The sequence below is a fragment of the Vulpes lagopus genome, chromosome 4 (genome assembly GCF_018345385.1).
Source record: "Vulpes lagopus strain Blue_001 chromosome 4, ASM1834538v1, whole genome shotgun sequence".
Taxonomy (NCBI): Eukaryota; Metazoa; Chordata; class Mammalia; order Carnivora; family Canidae; genus Vulpes; species Vulpes lagopus.
In genome coordinates, this window is record NC_054827.1 from 51,509,683 (window position 1) to 51,527,076 (window position 17,394).

A 17,394-nucleotide genomic window follows, 5' to 3' on the forward strand; every position below is an offset into this window, starting at 1 on the left:
AAAGGAAAAATCCAATAGCTGTGATTTCATACATAAACGTTAATTCTTGCTGAGCAAAGGAGAGAGAGAAAATAATTAAGAGAAATTAACAGAACAAAGAGAACAGAACACAGATCAGATTTAAGAGGGGCAGGGATCCCTGGGTGGCGCAGCGGTTTGGCGCCTGCATTTGGCCCAGGGCGCGATCCTGGAGACCCGGGATCGAATCCCACATCGGGCTCCCGGTGCATGGAGCCTGCTTCTCCCTCTGCCTGTGTCTCTGCCTCTCTCTCTCTCTCTCTATGTGACTATTATAAATAAATAAAAATTAAAAAAAAAAACAACAACTTATAAGAGGGGCAGACTAGGGACGCTTGGGTGGCTCAGCCGTTAAGCATCTGCCTTCAGCTCAGGGCATGATCCCGGGGTCCCGGGATGGAGTCCCACATCAGGCTCCCTGCAGGGAGCCTGCTTCTCCCTCTGCATGTCTCTGCCTCTCTCTGTGTGTCTCTCATGAATAAATAAATAAAAACCTTAAACTATATATGTTTTTTAAAAAGAAGGCAGACTATAACCCTGAAGGATTCCATAAAGATCAACATAGAAGCATGTCCAGCGAGTGGGGCTAAGGAGGCCCCAAATGTAGATAGGTCTCTAAAACAACCACTACCTTCCAAATATCAGGATTCCTCTTCTCCATATTTCCCTAGGGCTTGGTGCAGACAGAAGCAGGAACCCCTTCAAAAAAGAACGGACCACAGCAGTTCCTCTCCTAGCTGGCACCACTTCTTACATCATCAGCCTCCCCTCTGCTCCACAGTCCAGCAAGCCTGGGAAGGGCACAGAATTTAAGTCAGGAAAGGAAGCTGCTGGAGGCCTGACTCACCCTGTCCTCAGCCACTCAGATCATGGGTGGGCAGGTCTGCACACGATGAATCACTGAGAGCCGTGAATACTATTCTGAGCTCTGCCAAGGACATGGATGCTCTGTTGGCACCCTGGCACCCTTCACAGTTTCTTTCCTTCCTTGTATGGCTGCCAGGAGACAAGTGCTATAGGAACTGAATATTTGAGTTTTTTTAGAACAAGGCGGAAACTATCTAACTCTTTCTATTCCTGCTTCCGTTCTCAGTTCCTGGAAATCACTAATCGGAAACTGGGATTGAGAGCTACCTCCTTCCATACCCAGCTGAGGTTGGTGAGAAGTCATTTCAGGGAATGGCAGGGGAGGGTGAGGCATACCTCGCTCGGGTAATTTCCCAAATGAGTCACCTGACTATTTATTTGGACTGAAAAGTACCAAGGAACTATATAAGCTTAAGTTCTAGCTTCTAGGTACCCCTGGGTGGCTCAGTGGGTGAGCATCTGCCTTTGGTCATGATCTCAGAGTACTGGAACCAAGTTCCACATCAGGCTCCCACAGGGAGCCTGCTTCTCCCTCTGCCTATATCTCTGCCTCTCTCTGTGTGAATAAATAAAATAATAAAAAAGAAAAAAGTTCTAGATTCTACAAGGAAAAGGCAGACTAGTACCTACAGCTCTACATAACTGCACAGTGCTTGGGGTTAATTCCCCAATCTATCAAGCTCCCCATACAGTCAATGATGACTTACACCCATGCAAGCCACAGAAAGAGTTAAATGTTATATGGACTATATCAAACACACCAAACACTGCTGGACTTAGCTACCAAGGATTTAAATAAGAATGTGTCTTTGTAATATCCTCCTACTACTCTGTATTAAATTACAAGAATATCCACAGGGGAAAGTCTGCTGTCCTTCATCCTCTTATTGTCTGTGTCACAGACCCTTGGGGATAGGCATTTGGAAAAGCAAAGCTCATGCTTCAGGAAGATGAGAATATAGTACATTCCATTAACAAATATTTATTGAATATGAGAAGGGCATTTTGGGGGTTACAAAGATGAAGGAGGCACCCTCAAGGAGATTAAATCTAGTGGGAGAGATAAGATATGTACACAAATCATTTTAAATAAGGACGAAGCCCTACAGGATATGAGGAAGAAGAATTATCTGGTTTGATGAAAGTCAGGCAGGATCCATGAGCTGTGATTTGGAGAACAAGTACATTTTCCACGAGGGAAGAGGCAGAAATGATACTCAAGGTGTAGAACATTCTCTCATTTTTCTACATGGATGTGCAGAGATAAAACTGGAGAAGCACAGAGGGTTTGGACATGCAGTGCCTTAAGCAACAATCCAGTGGGTGTGGAGAACTCCCTGAAGGTACTCAACAGGGTGACAGTCATGATCGAGTCAGTCCCTAGAAGCTCAGCCTGGCAGTTGCCTACAGGGTGGACCAAAAGGGAGAAAAACCAGGGATAGAGAACTAGTGTTTTAGTTCCACATGGAACTAGTGAAAGCCTGAAGGAAGGCAGTATAATAGGGAAAGAAAAGGAAACAGGTGTGTACAGTGTTGTGGAGGGGATCAAACAGAGCCCGAACCTCACTGAATGTGAGGAGATGAGAGGAGAGAAAGACATCAAAATGACTCTGGGAAACTAGAAACCGTAAGAGATAAATGTGTTTTTCAATTAGAAAGATAGATTTTACAGGATGAGATGAGCACTGGGTGTTATACTATATGTTGGCAAATTGAATTTAAATAAAATTTTTTTAAAAACACTCCTGGGACGCCAGGGTGGCTCAGCTGTTGAGTGTTTGCCTTCATGCCCAGGGTGTGATCCTGGGGTCCCGGGATTGAGTCCCACGTGGAGCTTCTCACATGGAGCCTGCTTTCTTTCTCTGCCTGTGTCTCTGCCTCTCCATCTCTGTGTCTCTCATGAATAAATAAATAAAAATCCTTAAAAATACATACATACATACATACATACATACATACATACTCACTCCTGGGGTGCCTGGGTGGCTTAGTCAGTTAGGTGTCTGCCTTTCGGCTCAGGTCATGATCCCACAGTCCTGGGATCAAGCCCCACACTGGGCTCCCTACTCAGCAAGGAGTCTGCTTCTCCCCTCTCTCTCTCCCTGCCACTCCCTCTGCTTGTGGTTTCTCTCTCTCTCTCTCTCCCTGTCAAATAAATAAATAGAATCTGGGATCCCTGGGTGGCACAGCGGTTTGGCGCCTGCCTTTGGCCCAGGGCGCGATCCTGGAGACCCGGGATCGAATCCCACATCAGGCTGCCAGTGCATGGAGCCTGCTTCGCCCTCTGCCTATGTCTCTGCCTCTCTTTCTCTCTGTGACTATCATAAATAAATAAATAATTTTAAAAAAAAAGAAAAAAATAAATAGAATCTTTTTTAAAATAATAAAAATACTCCCCATTTGAAAAAAAAATAGATTTTAAGCTGGAATGATGGAAAATGATAGCAGCATTCATAGGCTCATGGACATAAGGAGGAGGAAGAGGCTGGAGGGATGGTTCCCCTTTGTGAAGGTTAAGAAGCCATGTAGATGCCCAGAACACAGTCAAAAATACTTAAGAGAGAGATGAGGGTGGAGAGAGATATGGGAGTCACCCACACAGAGATGCCCATGGGGACTGCGGGACACAAAGAAAAGCATTCTGAAGACAGAACTAACCTAATGAAGACCTACATTTGAAGAACAGAAGAAACAGAAACAATGAGGGAAAGCAAAAAGAATGAGTACTTACTGAGTTCCAACTATGTGCTTGTGCTGAGATTCATATATACTGTGATCTGTGAAGTACTTGTCCCATTTTACAGATGAGAAAACTAAATCTCAGGTTAGTCCACCACACAATCTGGAATCCCACATCAGAAACCTGAGAGTCGGGATCCCTGGGTGGCGCAGCGGTTTGGCGCCTGCCTTTGGCCCAGGGCGCGATCCTGGAGACCCGGGATCGAATCCCACGTCAGGCTCCCGGTGCATGGAGCCTGCTTCTCCCTCTGCCTGTGTCTCTGCCTCTCTCTCTCTCTCTGTGTGTGACTATCATAAATAAATAAAAATTAAAAAAAAAAAAAAAAAGAAACCTGAGAGTCATTCTCTTCAAGTCCCTGTTCTTCACTTCTCACAGTCAAGTGCAACATGCCTTAATAATTCTACCTCTGAATCTTCCTTGACTCTCTTCCCTTCTTCCATCTTTACTTTGGGCCCTCAATTCTTCCCTGCATAGGCACAACCTCCTATCTCCAGATCTTCCCATTCATGGTCCCACTCACCACCAATCCATCTTCTCCCCTACCACCATCCAGTTCTCACAAAGCCTTCAGAAGCTTGCAAGGCCCTGCCTATCTCTCTAGGATCACCTCAAGCCCCTCACTTGCATGCATCCCACGCTCCAGCCTCACAGACCTACCTGTGGTTCACACAATCCAGCCAGCATCCCATCTCTGTACATGTTTCCTCTCTTCCAAGACTATCTCCAATTGTTCAAGAGCAATTTAGGCATTGTATCCTCAAGATGATCTTCCCAAGGACCTATTTTCTGTACTCCTCACTGCTCTGGCTATAACCCCATCACAACACTCATCACACTACAATATTTTATCCATGTAACAGTCTCTCTCACTGTATTAAGAGCAGTTTGGGAGCAGGGATTTTCCTCTATACATTGGTGTCTAACAACATCTCCTGGTAGAATTAATAAGACAATTCAAATCCAAATCCAAATCTGATTTTGAGGTCTACATTTCTTCCACCATACCATAAATTCAGAGGGTAGACAGAGAAACAAGATAGTGTAGGATGACAAAAAGGTAAGAGGCCATCTATGAAAAGCCCATAGCTAACATCATACCTAATGGTAAAAGACTGAATGTTTTCCTTCGAAGATTAGGAGCAGGACAAAGATGGCCACTGTTGCCACTTCTATTCAACACAGTACTGGAAGTTCTAACCAGAAACAAAAGAAGAAAAAGAAATACAGGTCATCCATATTAGAAAGGAAGAAGTAAAACTATTTCTATTTCCAGATGATACGATCTTACATACAAAAAAAATCCTAAGGAATTCAGAAAAGAATTATTAGGACATAGACTAAATTCAGCTAGGTGGTAGGACACAAGATTGATATGCAAAAATCAGTTTTACCTCTAGATACCAGCAGTGAACAATATGAAATGAAATTAAGCAAACAATTCCATTTATAATAGCATCAAAAAGAAAAAAGTACTTAGGGGGATCCCTGGGTGGCTCAGCGGTTTAGTGCCTGCCTTTGGCCCAGGGCGCGATCCTGGAGTCCCGGGATCGAGTCCCACGTCAGGCTCCCAGCATGGAGCCTGCTTCTCCCTCCTCCTGTGTCTCTACCTCTCTCTCTCTCTATGTCTATCACGAATGAATGAATGAATGAATGAATGAATCTTTTTAAAAAAAGAAAAATACTTAGGAATAAATATATTTATTCAGGAAAAATATAAATATTATTTACAAATAAATACTTATAAATGAATTAAAAACATAACGAAAGGAGTACAAGACTTGTACACTGAAAAATACAAAATATCATTGAATGAAATTAAAGATGACCTAAATAAATGGAAATATATCCCATACTCAAGAACTGGAAGATTTAATACCATTAAGATGGAAATACTCCCCAAATTGATCTACAGAGTCATCACAACCCCTTTCCAAATTCCAGCTGCCTTTCTATTTTTTATATAAATTGACAAACCATGAAATCCATGTGGAAATATAAGGAGGGACCCAAAATCACCAAACCAACTCTGACAAAGAAGAACAAAATAGGAAGACCTACACTTCCTGTTTTCAAAACTTACTACAAAGCTTCAATAATCAATACTATGTGGTACAGGCATAAGGACAGATACATAGATCATTTAGACATACAGGTCAATGGATTCTGATAATCCAGAAATAAATCCTTACATTAGTGGTCAATGGATCTTTGACAAGGGTGCCAAGATAATTCAATGAGGAAAGAATAGTTTTTTCAACAAATAATGCTGGAACAACTGGATGTCCACATGCAAAAGAATAAACTTCTACTTCATTCTTATACCATGTATAAAAATAAACTCAAAATGGAGTTAAAACCTAAAGGTAAGAGCTAAAACAATAAAATTTTTAAGAGAAAACTTCAGACTAAATCTTCATGACCTTGGATTAGGCAAAAATATCTTACATATAACACCAAAAACAACAAAAGAAAAAAATCAGCTGACTTTATCAAAAACTTTTTAAAAATATGTTTCAAAGGACCCCCGACAACAAAGTGAAAAGACAATCCACAGATTAAGAGAAAATATGTTCAGGGGCAGTCCTGGATGGCTCGGTGGTTTAGCGCCACCTTCAGCCCAGGGCGTGATCCTGGAGACCCGGGATCGAGTCCCATGTTGGGCTCCCTTCATGGAGCCTGCTTCTCCCTCTGCCTGTGTCTCTGCCTCTCTCTGTGTGTCTCTCATGAATAAATAAACAAAGTCTTAAAAAAAAAAAAAGAGAGAGAGAAAATATGTTCAGATCATATATATAATAAGGGACTTATATCCAGAATACATAAAGACCTCCTACAACTCAACAATAAAAGGCAAATAACTGAATTCTAAAATGGGTAAAAGAAACATTTTTCCAGAAATACAAACTGCCAATACACACATGAAAAGCTGTTCAACATCATTAGTTATTAGACAACTGCAAATCAAAATCACAATAAGACATCACTTCAAATCTATGAAGATGACTGTTTAAAAAGTCAGACAGGACAGCCCGAGTGGCTCAGTGGTCTAGCTCCGCCTTCAGCCCAGGGTGTAATCCTGGAGACCCGGGATCGAGTCCCACGTTGGGCTCCCTGCATGGAGCCTGCTTCTCCCTCTGCCTGTGTCTCTGCCTCTCTCTTTCTCAGTGTGTGTGCCTCTCATGAAAAAATCTAAAAAAAAGTCTTAAAAATAATAAAAATAATAAAAAGTCAGACAATGACAAGTACAGATGAAGACGTGAAGAAATTGGAACTTTCACGGATTACTGGTGGGATAATAAAATGGTGCAGTCACTTTGGAAAATAAATGGTTGGCAGTTCTATATGTTAAACATAGTCACCATATGAGTCAGCAATTCCACACCTAGGATATACCCAAGAGACCTGAAAACATATATCCACACAAAACTTGTAAACAAATTTCATAACAGCATTTTTCGCAATAGCCAAAAGTGGGTATGACCCAAATGTTCACCAACTAAAAAATAAGTAAACAAAATGTGGTATATGCATACAATCCAGTTTAAAAAATGGAATGAAGAACTGACACATGTAACATAAAGGAGCCTTTGTCTCAATTTTACCTGCTGGATTTTTTAAGATTTTATTTATTTATTCATGAGAAACACAGAGAGGAGAGAGAGAGACACAGGCAGAGGGAGAAGCAGGCTCCACGCAGGGAGCCCAACGTGGGACGATCCTGGGTCTCCAGGATCACACCCTGGGCTGAAGGTGGCGCTAAACCGCTGAGCCAGCTGGGCTGCCCACCTGCTGGATTTTAATTCATGGAGGTTATTGACAGAAAAGTCGATGCTATTGAAAGAAGAGCTTTATTACTTACGATTTCTGAGAGGAGGGCACACCACCACACTGGGCCACATGGGGAAGCTCCAGTTTGGGTCTAGAGGCAGGCAGGATAGGAGAAAACTGGAGCCAGAGCCTTTATTATGTGTTCCGCAGGAAAGGAAAGGCAGGACACAGTAAATAGTTTACAACAGGCTTGTCTCAATAATTCTGACAGGCTTTGGGAAATAGGGACTGTCTCTAGTTGGCTGGTACCTGGTCCTGGGGTGATTTAGGGCAAAAAAAATATTGGCATGGTGTGTGAGCAGTTGATAAAGTAGATGGTTGGTTCAGGGAGTGGGCTCTAGACTGGTTCGTTTGCATATGAAAAGCTCCAGGGTGAGTCTTTTGCTATCCCTAAGAATTGGCTAACCCTGGGAGGGGCAATCTTTGCCCAGTCATAGAGGCCTATCATCAAGAATGCAGACAATAAGAAAGTACAGTTAATACAGTTGGCCCTCTGATGAATTAATGCCACGTAGACATAGAATCTAAGAAAAACCAGTTAGAACAATCTTGAAAACTTTATGCTAAGAAGCCAATCACAAAAAATTGCAGGAGAGCCCGGGGAGCTTGGTCGGGTAAGCATCTGCCTTCAGCTCAGGTCGTGATCCTGGGGTCCTGGGATTGAGCCCTGCCTCGGGCTCCCTGCTCAGCAAGGAGTCTGCTTCTCCCTCTCCCTTTTTAAGAAATGATCCTTGGGCAGCCCCGGTGACTTAGTGGCTTAGCGCCACCTTCAGTCAGGGGCCTGATCCTGAAGACCAGGGATCAAGTCCCACGTCGTCGGGCTCCCTGCACGGAGCCTGCTTCTCCCTCTGCCTGTGTCTCTGCCTCTCTCTCTCTCTCTCTCTCTCTCTCATGAATAAATAAATAAAATCTTTTTTAAAAATAAAAAAATAAAAATAAAAAATGATCCTTAAGGCTATGAACCTAGGGGACTGCAAGATGGTATTGCCACTGACAGTTAAAAATAAATCAGAGAATATAAGGATTATGGCACAGCTGAGGACCCATGATCTAGAAAGAGACAGCTACTTAATGACGAAGAATCAAGGCTGCTCAAAAATGTTCCAAGCAGCTTATTATACAAAGACCAATAGGAAGGTTATGTGAGTAGTGGATTCGCAGGGACTGGGTGGAGAAAGCGAGCTATATTAAATTGGCCTGCCAACAGGACATCCTAGGGAGCTCCAGGCAATTTAAGATTAAAAAATGAGTAACAAATTGGGGCTAGAGATAAATACTCAATAGCCATCAGTGGATTATAGAAAAATATGAAAAAGGAAGCTTTCTAAAGGAAAGAACTAGAACAGAGAAAATTAAACATGCACCAAGTTCTACCTTCCACATGCCAGGCATCGTATTAGGAGATTTTTCTAAATGATTAGACAGTGATCCTGAGTTTCCAGAGTTCTGTAGAATGATGAAGACAAGGCTGAAAATAGAGTATGAACAAGAGCCTCTGGACCACAGAAGATGAAACAGTTTTGTCCAGAGAGTTTTCCTGAGGTTGGGGATTAGGAGAAAGAGGGGGAATCAAATCGGAGAGAGAAGAGGAGCTCAAAGCAGCAGCCAAAGACTTCAAAAGTAAAGAACTGCACTGACAGATTTGATCAGAAATCAATAGCTGGGGGGAGAGCTTCAATACAAATTTAAAACTAGAGAGGCACCTGGGTGGCTCAGCGGTTGAGCTCTGCCTTTAGCTCAGGTCATGACCCTGGGTCCTGGGATCGAGTCCCGCATTGGGTTCCCCACAGGGATCCGGCTTCTCCCTCTGCCTATGTCTCTCCCTCTCTCTCTGTCCCTCATGAATAAATAAATAAAATCTTTAAAAAAAGAAACTTAAAACTGGAAGCCCAAAAAGCTGGAAGAGAGAGAAAAGTTGTCCTCAAATACACTAAGAGAAAAAAATACATCTGTGCTGCTTCCGAAGGAATAATAAGGAAGGAGAACAAAAATTTTTTTAAAGATTGTATTTATTTATTCATGAGAGACACATGGGGAGAGAGAGGCAGAGACACAGGCAGAGGGAGAAGCAGGCTCCTTGCGGGGAGACCGATGCGGGACTCAATCCCAGGACCCCAGGATCACGACCTGAGCCGAAGGCAGACGCTCAACCACTGAGACACCCAGGTATCCCGAGAACGAATTTTCTAACAATTCGAGCTACCCAACAATGGAAAGGCCTCCCTAGGGAGGGTGTGCTGGGTCAGGGGAAGAGAACATTCCCATGTGTGGGTCCAATAGCGATGAGGGGACACTGGGCAAGTCCTAGAAGGTAAAGTACGCGATAGTTCTCACCTCAAGAATTCAGAGCTGGTGTCCAGATTAGAGAAGGAATAGTTAGGGACGCCTGGGTGGCCCAGTGTGGTTGGGCATCTGCCTTCGGCTCAGGGCATGATCCCAGGGTCCTAGGATCGAGTCCCACATTGGGCTCCCTGCATGGAGCCTGCTTCTCCCTCTGCCTGTGTCTCTGCCTCTCTCTCTCTGTGTGTCTCTATGAATAAATAAATTAAAAAATCTTTAAAAAAATAAATAAAAATAAAAATAAAAAATAGAGAAGGAATAGTCAGTGGGCGGGGGGGAAGAGAGAGAGGTTTGCACGGGGAGGCCGTCCATTTGGATTTGGACTTGGACCCACTACTCATGGTAGAAGGTGTGGAGGGGATGGTAGAGGATCTCAGCTGAGAGGCTTGCAGAGCATAATGATTGGAAACAAAAGGGGAGAGGAAGCTCTTCAAAAGCGGTGGGAGGGATCCCTGGGTGGCGCAGCGGTTTAGCGCCTGCCTTTGGCCCAGGGCACGATCCTGGAGACCCGGGATCGAATCCCACGTCAGGCTCCCAGTGCATGGAGCCTGCTTCTCCCTCTGCCTGTGTCTCTGCCTCTCTCTCTCTGTGTGTGACTATCATAAAAAAAAAAAAAAAAAAAAAAAAAAGCGGTGGGATTTACAGTGAAGCTAAGGCATCACTCCCCCTGGGAGACAGAACCGTCCAAGCAGAGAAACTCCAGAGATTCTCCATCTTTCAGTAAAACAGGCTGGGCGGCCTTCAGCGGAGGCAGGAGGCTGGGGGCGGGGGCAGGCGCGTGGAACGGGGAACTGAGAATAACTAGCCAGGAGGGTTTCAAAACACATAGACAGTAATCATGAAATAAAGAACATGTGGCACCTTCTGGTGCTGAAAAGTACAGCAGGCAGGGTGTCTGGGACTCTGTCTCCCCCTGCTGAGTCAAGATGTGCGAGCGGCCTGGGGCGGGAAGGAAGCTTGACCATGAAAGACAGGCTTCTTTCGGGTGGGTAGAAGGAGGAAAACAGAAATGCTGATATGAAATCTCCTTACAGATGAGAAGCACCACAATCCTGCAGCACTAAATGAGCTGGCCAAAAGCAGCACGCCTGTGCCAGAGCCAAACGGGAGGTGGGTGTGGGAAGGGGGACAGTTCTGGGTCATTTCTGTATGTCACCCTTGGCGAGGCTTTTCTCTAAAAGATACTTGTCTTTTTTTTTTTTAACATTTTATTTATTCATGAGAGACACAGAGAGAGAGGCAGAGACACAGGCAGAGGGAGAAGCAGGCTTCCTGCTGGGAGCCCGATGTGGGACTCGATCCCAGGACCCCGGGATCACAACCTGAGCCAAAAGCAGACACTCAACCGCTGAGCCACCCAGGTTGCCCCTAAAAGATTCTTGTCGTAACTAATCATCCCTTTATCCAGAGGCTGTTTCAATAGCCTAAGTGATTGCAGAGACCAAGGGTGAGGACAGTAAGGAGAGGGGGGTTGGGAAGGTTTGGGTCTTACTTTAACTTAATTAGGAACCTTTTCTCTGGTCATGACACAGGTTTGTTTCTCAAAAGTTCTGCTAAATGACAAATCTGGGTGATGATGCAGCACTTGCATTCCCTCCAGGAGTTCATTCATAGGATCATCTTTTACATGAACCCAACTAGTAATGTCAATGATGGTGAAACCTATTTCCCGACTCTGGGGGCATTTAGGGCAGGGTATTGGCGGACTCTACCCCAGGCACTGCTGCTTCACCCCACAATTGCGCTTGCCTCCCTCCAGTTATTTTGTAATTCCATCAACATCTTCATCCCACAAAACAAAGGCAATTCATGTATGCTACTCATTAGGTGGCGATTTTAATGAAAACCAACTGCATTACTGTTAGGTTTCTGAAACTTTTCTATGGTGAAGCTAAGAAAACAAACAAAACGCTAAATAAATAAGCAATTGCACATACATGCACACAGAATCCAGGACCCAGATATCCTGGATGTACCTCTTTAGGGTGTGATAATAACTATTAAACAAAGTGAAGGCCTTTGAAGTCCTCAGATGAAAGGTTTCAGCTAAATACAACGATCCCATTAAAATCTGCAACATTCTGGTCAAACAGGGCAGCACTTTTATCAACACTCCACTGTGACAAAGAGGATTCAAAATGGTTCCAAATGATTTTGCTACCTCTTGAATTTGGGGAAAGGCAAAAAGAAAAAAAGTTATTTCAATGGGCGGGGGAGAGAGGGAAAGCAGGCTTTAAAAAGCTGGCCACTGGGATCCCTGGGTGGCGCAGCGGTTTAGCGCCTGCCTTTGGCCCAGGGCGCCATCCTGGAGATCCGGGATCGAATCCCATGTCGGGCTCCCAGTGCATGGAGCCTGTGTCTCTCTCTGCCTGTCTCTCTCTGCCTCTCTCTCTCTCTCTCTCTGTGTGACTATGATAAATAAATAAAAATTAAAAAAAAAATTAAAAAAAAAAAAGAAAGCTGGCCACTGTGTGATCCTGAAGACCTGGAATCGGGTCCCACGTTAGGCTCCCTGCGTGGAGCCTGCTTCTTCCTCTGCCTGTGTCTCTGCCTCTCTCTCTCTCTCTGTCTCCTGAAAAAATAAATAAAATCTTTAAAAAAAAAAAAAATCTGGCCATTGGCATCTCAGGAACAAGCCTCACATTCAAGGTTAGTTAAGCATTCATTAGAAAGGTAAGAAGCAGGGATCTTGGTCAAGAGGCAAGAGGCAGAGCTGGCGAAGGGGAGCACATGAAATCATCATGTGACCTGCAGTCACCTGCACTGACTATCCAGGGGCCCGGAAGGAGGGTCAAAATTACAATCCAAGAGCCAGTCAGGTGGCAAGATCCCCTGGAGCCTCAGGGAGAAGGGACTGAGAAGAAGAGGGTGAGAGGTGTTCTTTACAAAGGCAAACTTGAGACAGAAGGTAACTGGGATCCCTGGGTGGCGCAGCGGTTTGGCGCCTGCCTTTGGCCCAGGGCGCGATCCTGCAGACCCGGGATCGAATCCCACATCGGGCTCCCGGTGCATGGAGCCTGCTTCTCCCTCTGCCTGTGTCTCTGCCTCTCTCTCTCTCTCTCTGTGACTATCATAAAAAAAAAAAAAAAAAAAAAGAAGGTAACTGCAGAGGGAAGCCGTAGGCTGGAACAAGGGCAGCAGCTCTGAGGGGCTCAGGGGGGCCGGGGAGGTGGGGGGACTCCGCCGAGCAGCAGGTACAGGGCCAGAGGCAGCCTGATGCAAGTTCTGCTCAGGCCCCTGGACTCTGGCCCTGGGGAAAGATGAGGACAGCTGCACAATATACATACCTTGCAAGCAAGGCTAGGGTAAGATTAAATGAGAAGAGGCCTCATGGTATAAAGGCAAAGGTGGTAGAGTGAAGTCAAAAGGCCTGGGCTTTTATTTCATTCTGCTTCTGTGGTTTACTAGCTTTGTGACCCTGGGCAAACCACTGAACATCTCTGAGCCTCGGCCCTCACATCTAAGGAACAGAACTTGGTCCTGCCTACCTCATAACGATGTGGTGGGCATAGGAGAGTAGTGAGTGGGTGGGCACTTTATAAAGACATACATGGGGATCCCTGGGTGGCACAGCAATTTAGCGCCTGCCTTTGGCCCAGGGCGCAATCCTGGAGACCCGGGATCGAATCCCACGTCGGGCTCCTGGTGCATGGAGCCTGCTTCTCCCTCTGCCTGTGTCTCTGCCTCTCTCTCTCTCTCTCACTGTGTGCCTATCATAAATAAATAAAAATTTTAAAAATAAATAAATAAAATAAAGACGTACATGCACGTGAACTATTACATCAGGATGAAAGACCACACCACTAGGTACTCGTACAGAATTTCTTTTCAGGTATTAGACTTGACACATAAATATACATGTACATATGTATGTGATATATATATTTACATATAACATATTGTTACCTTTAATTTATATATGTATATATGTAAATACATGTATATATGTAAATACATGTATATATGTAAATACATGTATATATGTAAATACATGTATATATGTAAATACATGTATATATGTAAATACATGTATATATGTAAATACATGTATATATGTAAATACATGTATATATGTAAATACATGTATATATGTAAATACATGTATATATGTAAATACATGTATATATGTAAATACATGTATATATGTAAATACATGTATATATGTAAATACATGTATATATGTAAATACATGTATATATGTAAATACATGTATATATGTAAATACATGTATATATGTAAATACATGTATATATGTAAATACATGTATATATGTAAATACATGTATATATGTAAATACATGTATATATGTAAATACATGTATATATGTAAATACATGTATATATGTAAATACATGTATATATGTAAATACATGTATATATGTAAATACATGTATATATGTAAATACATGTATATATGTAAATACATGTATATATGTAAATACATGTATACATATAACATTGTTACCTTTAATAACCTATAATGCATGCATTTAACCATTTCAGTGATCTGTATCATCTATCTTATCTATGTTCACATATATAAATATTACCTCCTATTTAATCTGATTTATTCAGATAGATGCTGAAACAAACCTGGTCACCAGAAATGTTCAGGGCATCTAAGGAAAAGCAAAAGGAAGATGACTCTGAATCTAAAAGTGCAAGAGTCCACACAGGAAGGTAAATCGGCTCTTGATTCATCGGCGGGTACATCCTTGGACATGGAGCTGACTCTTTGATGCTCACAATTGAGGAAATGACAACCAGAAACAACCAGAGAACAAAATAGAGCAGTAAAATCAATCAGCCTGGAGCAGACAGTGTGGTCTACGAATTACAGCTCTGGAAGTTTAAAGAAGAGAAAAAGCATTAGGAGTGGGGTCATCAGGAAGTTTCTCAGGGGCAGGACACCAGGGGCTAAGAGGGATGAACAGCATTGGGACAGTGGCAGAAGGAGGACAGTCCAGGTAAAATCACGCAGCAAGAACAGAGACAGCAGCTTGAACAGCATGGGATCTGTGCTGGAGCAGCAAACTCAACTGGTCACTGCTGCTGAGCCTCTGGGAGAGCTGATGGGTCTCCCAAGGAGCCTGAGGAAGGGATAATGTGCTCTCCACCAGCCAGCCTCATAACATGCCCACTTAATATTAATTAATATTTAATATTAATTACCACAGGAGGCGGTACTGTATATAAAGCAAGGGAAAGGGCCATTTGCAAGGTTGGGGGCCCACACCCCAGTTTGCCTGCCCTCCACTCTGTCATTCTTCTTCCACCTTTTCCAATATGATCAACATTTACTCAGCACCAACTACACAGGAAACTGAAGAAAAAGAGCAACATGTATATATGTAAATACATGTATATATGTAAATACATGTATATATGTAAATACATGTATATATGTAAATACATGTATATATGTAAATACATGTATATATGTAAATACATGTATATATGTAAATACATGTATATATGTAAATACATGTATATATGTAAATACATGTATATATGTAAATACATGTATATATGTAAATACATGTATATATGTAAATACATGTATATATGTAAATACATGTATATATGTAAATACATGTATATATGTAAATACATGTATATATGTAAATACATGTATATATGTAAATACATGTATATATGTAAATACATGTATATATGTAAATACATGTATATATGTAAATACATGTATATATGTAAATACATGTATATATGTAAATACATGTATATATGTAAATACATGTATATATGTAAATACATGTATATATGTAAATACATGTATATATGTAAATACATGTATATATGTAAATACATGTATATATGTACTCATGAATAAATAAAATCTTTTTTAAAATATTTATTTATTTAAAATATTTATTAAATATTAAAAAATTATATTAAAATATTTATTTTAAAAAGATTTTATTTATTTATGAAAGACACAGAGAGAGAGGCACAGGCATAGGCAGAGGGAGAAGCAGGCTCCCCATGGGGAGCCCAATGTGGAACTCAATCCCAGGACCCCACAATCATGCCCTGAGCCGAAGGTAGACACTCAACTGCTGAGCCACCCAGGCATCCCATGTCATGCATATGTTAATAATGGTGGGCTTTTTTTTTTAACTTTAAGAAAATTTTAAAACAGGTGCTTCCTTAAAAAAAAGAAGATATGAAAACACATTGCCATTTGTAGCAAGTGATAAGCCAACCCAATTGATTTTTGTAGAAGGTTTGCCTAGAGGGGCAATCAGTAGAGAAACAGCTCAAAACCAGACTGGAAAACCTCACGCCAGGTGACCCTTGATTCTTTATACCAAGATTTCTAACTTTGTGGTCCGAGGAAGGCTTCAAGTTTTGGCCCATGAACATCCTGTAAGACATTTTCAATGTTCGTTCAAATGTGCGTTTTGATCTAGGGAGACAGTAAATGACTTTCAGATTTTCAAAAGGGTTTATGACTTAGAAACCTTGAAAACCATTCATGTAGGCAATTGGCAGAGCGGCATGTGTGGGGATGGGACAGGGGGTTGAGGTTATAGAACCTGAATCCATTTCCCTTGAGAATTGTTCTTAACTATACACCAGCGTGTATTTAACAAACTGCTACCATACCTCTCTTTAGTGGTTTCTTATTCACTATTTACCAGAGCTCTTGGTAGATGAGAACAGCTCATCAGGGAAAGTTGCTGACAACTTACTATAGAAAAGAAACTACCAGAAAGTGAACAGAAAAGAGAACTCAGTAAAGGGGGTAGGAGGTCAGGAGAGTCAATAAATTAAAATGCTATAGAAGGGACGCCTGGGTGGCTCAGTGGTTAAGTGTCTGCCTTCGGCTCAGGGCATGATCCCAGGTCCTGGGATTGAGTCCCACATCGAGCTCCCCATGGGGAGCCTGCTGCTCCTTCTGCCTGTGTCTCTGTCTCATGAATAAATGAATTTTAAAAATATTTAAAAATAAAAAGCTATAGAAGCCAGGAGAAAAAGTTCTGGGGAAGATGGAGTGGTTACCAGTGTCAAGTACCAGAAAGAAAATAAAGATAAGGAGTGAGAAGACAAAAAAAAAAAAAAAAAGATCTCCAAATTCAAGGGTCTTCAGATGTACAGTTTCTGTAAGGTGTTGAAATAAAAGGTCAGAGGGCAAGGATAAGGTGTCCAAACTGGGCACTTGTACAGAAGGGACGTGCTACTGATAATTATGTCAGAATAACAGGAATAAACCAGGCCTGTCCCAGGCAAGCAGATACGCAGTTTGTTACCTCACTGAGGAGGAAGCTAGGACAGCCAGAAAGGCAGCAGATGCCATCCATTAACTCAAAGGGTTTGGCTGTGAAAAGAAAAATAGCTTGGGGGATCAGCAGAACTAGTAGGGTAAGAAAAGGCTTTATCAGTTACTTATGGGGGAGGCAGGGAAGACTTCTGGAGGTTTTAAAGGGAGGGAGGTGGGATCCCTGGGTGGCGCAGCGGTTTGGCGCCTGTCTTTGGCCCAGGGCGCGATCCTGGAGACCCAGGATCGAATCCCACATCGGGCTCTCGGTGCATGGAGCCTGCTTCTCCCTCTGTCTGTGTCTCTGCCTCTCTCTCTCTCTCTCT

At 42.6% G+C, this 17,394-nt stretch overlaps 1 protein-coding gene across 1 annotated transcript in view; it reads right to left on the minus strand.

Moving 5' to 3' along the window:
* SLC37A3 (solute carrier family 37 member 3) overlaps positions 1 to 17,394 on the minus strand; it is an 82,855-nt gene that overhangs the window by 12,727 nt on the left and 52,734 nt on the right. The window lies entirely within an intron of this gene.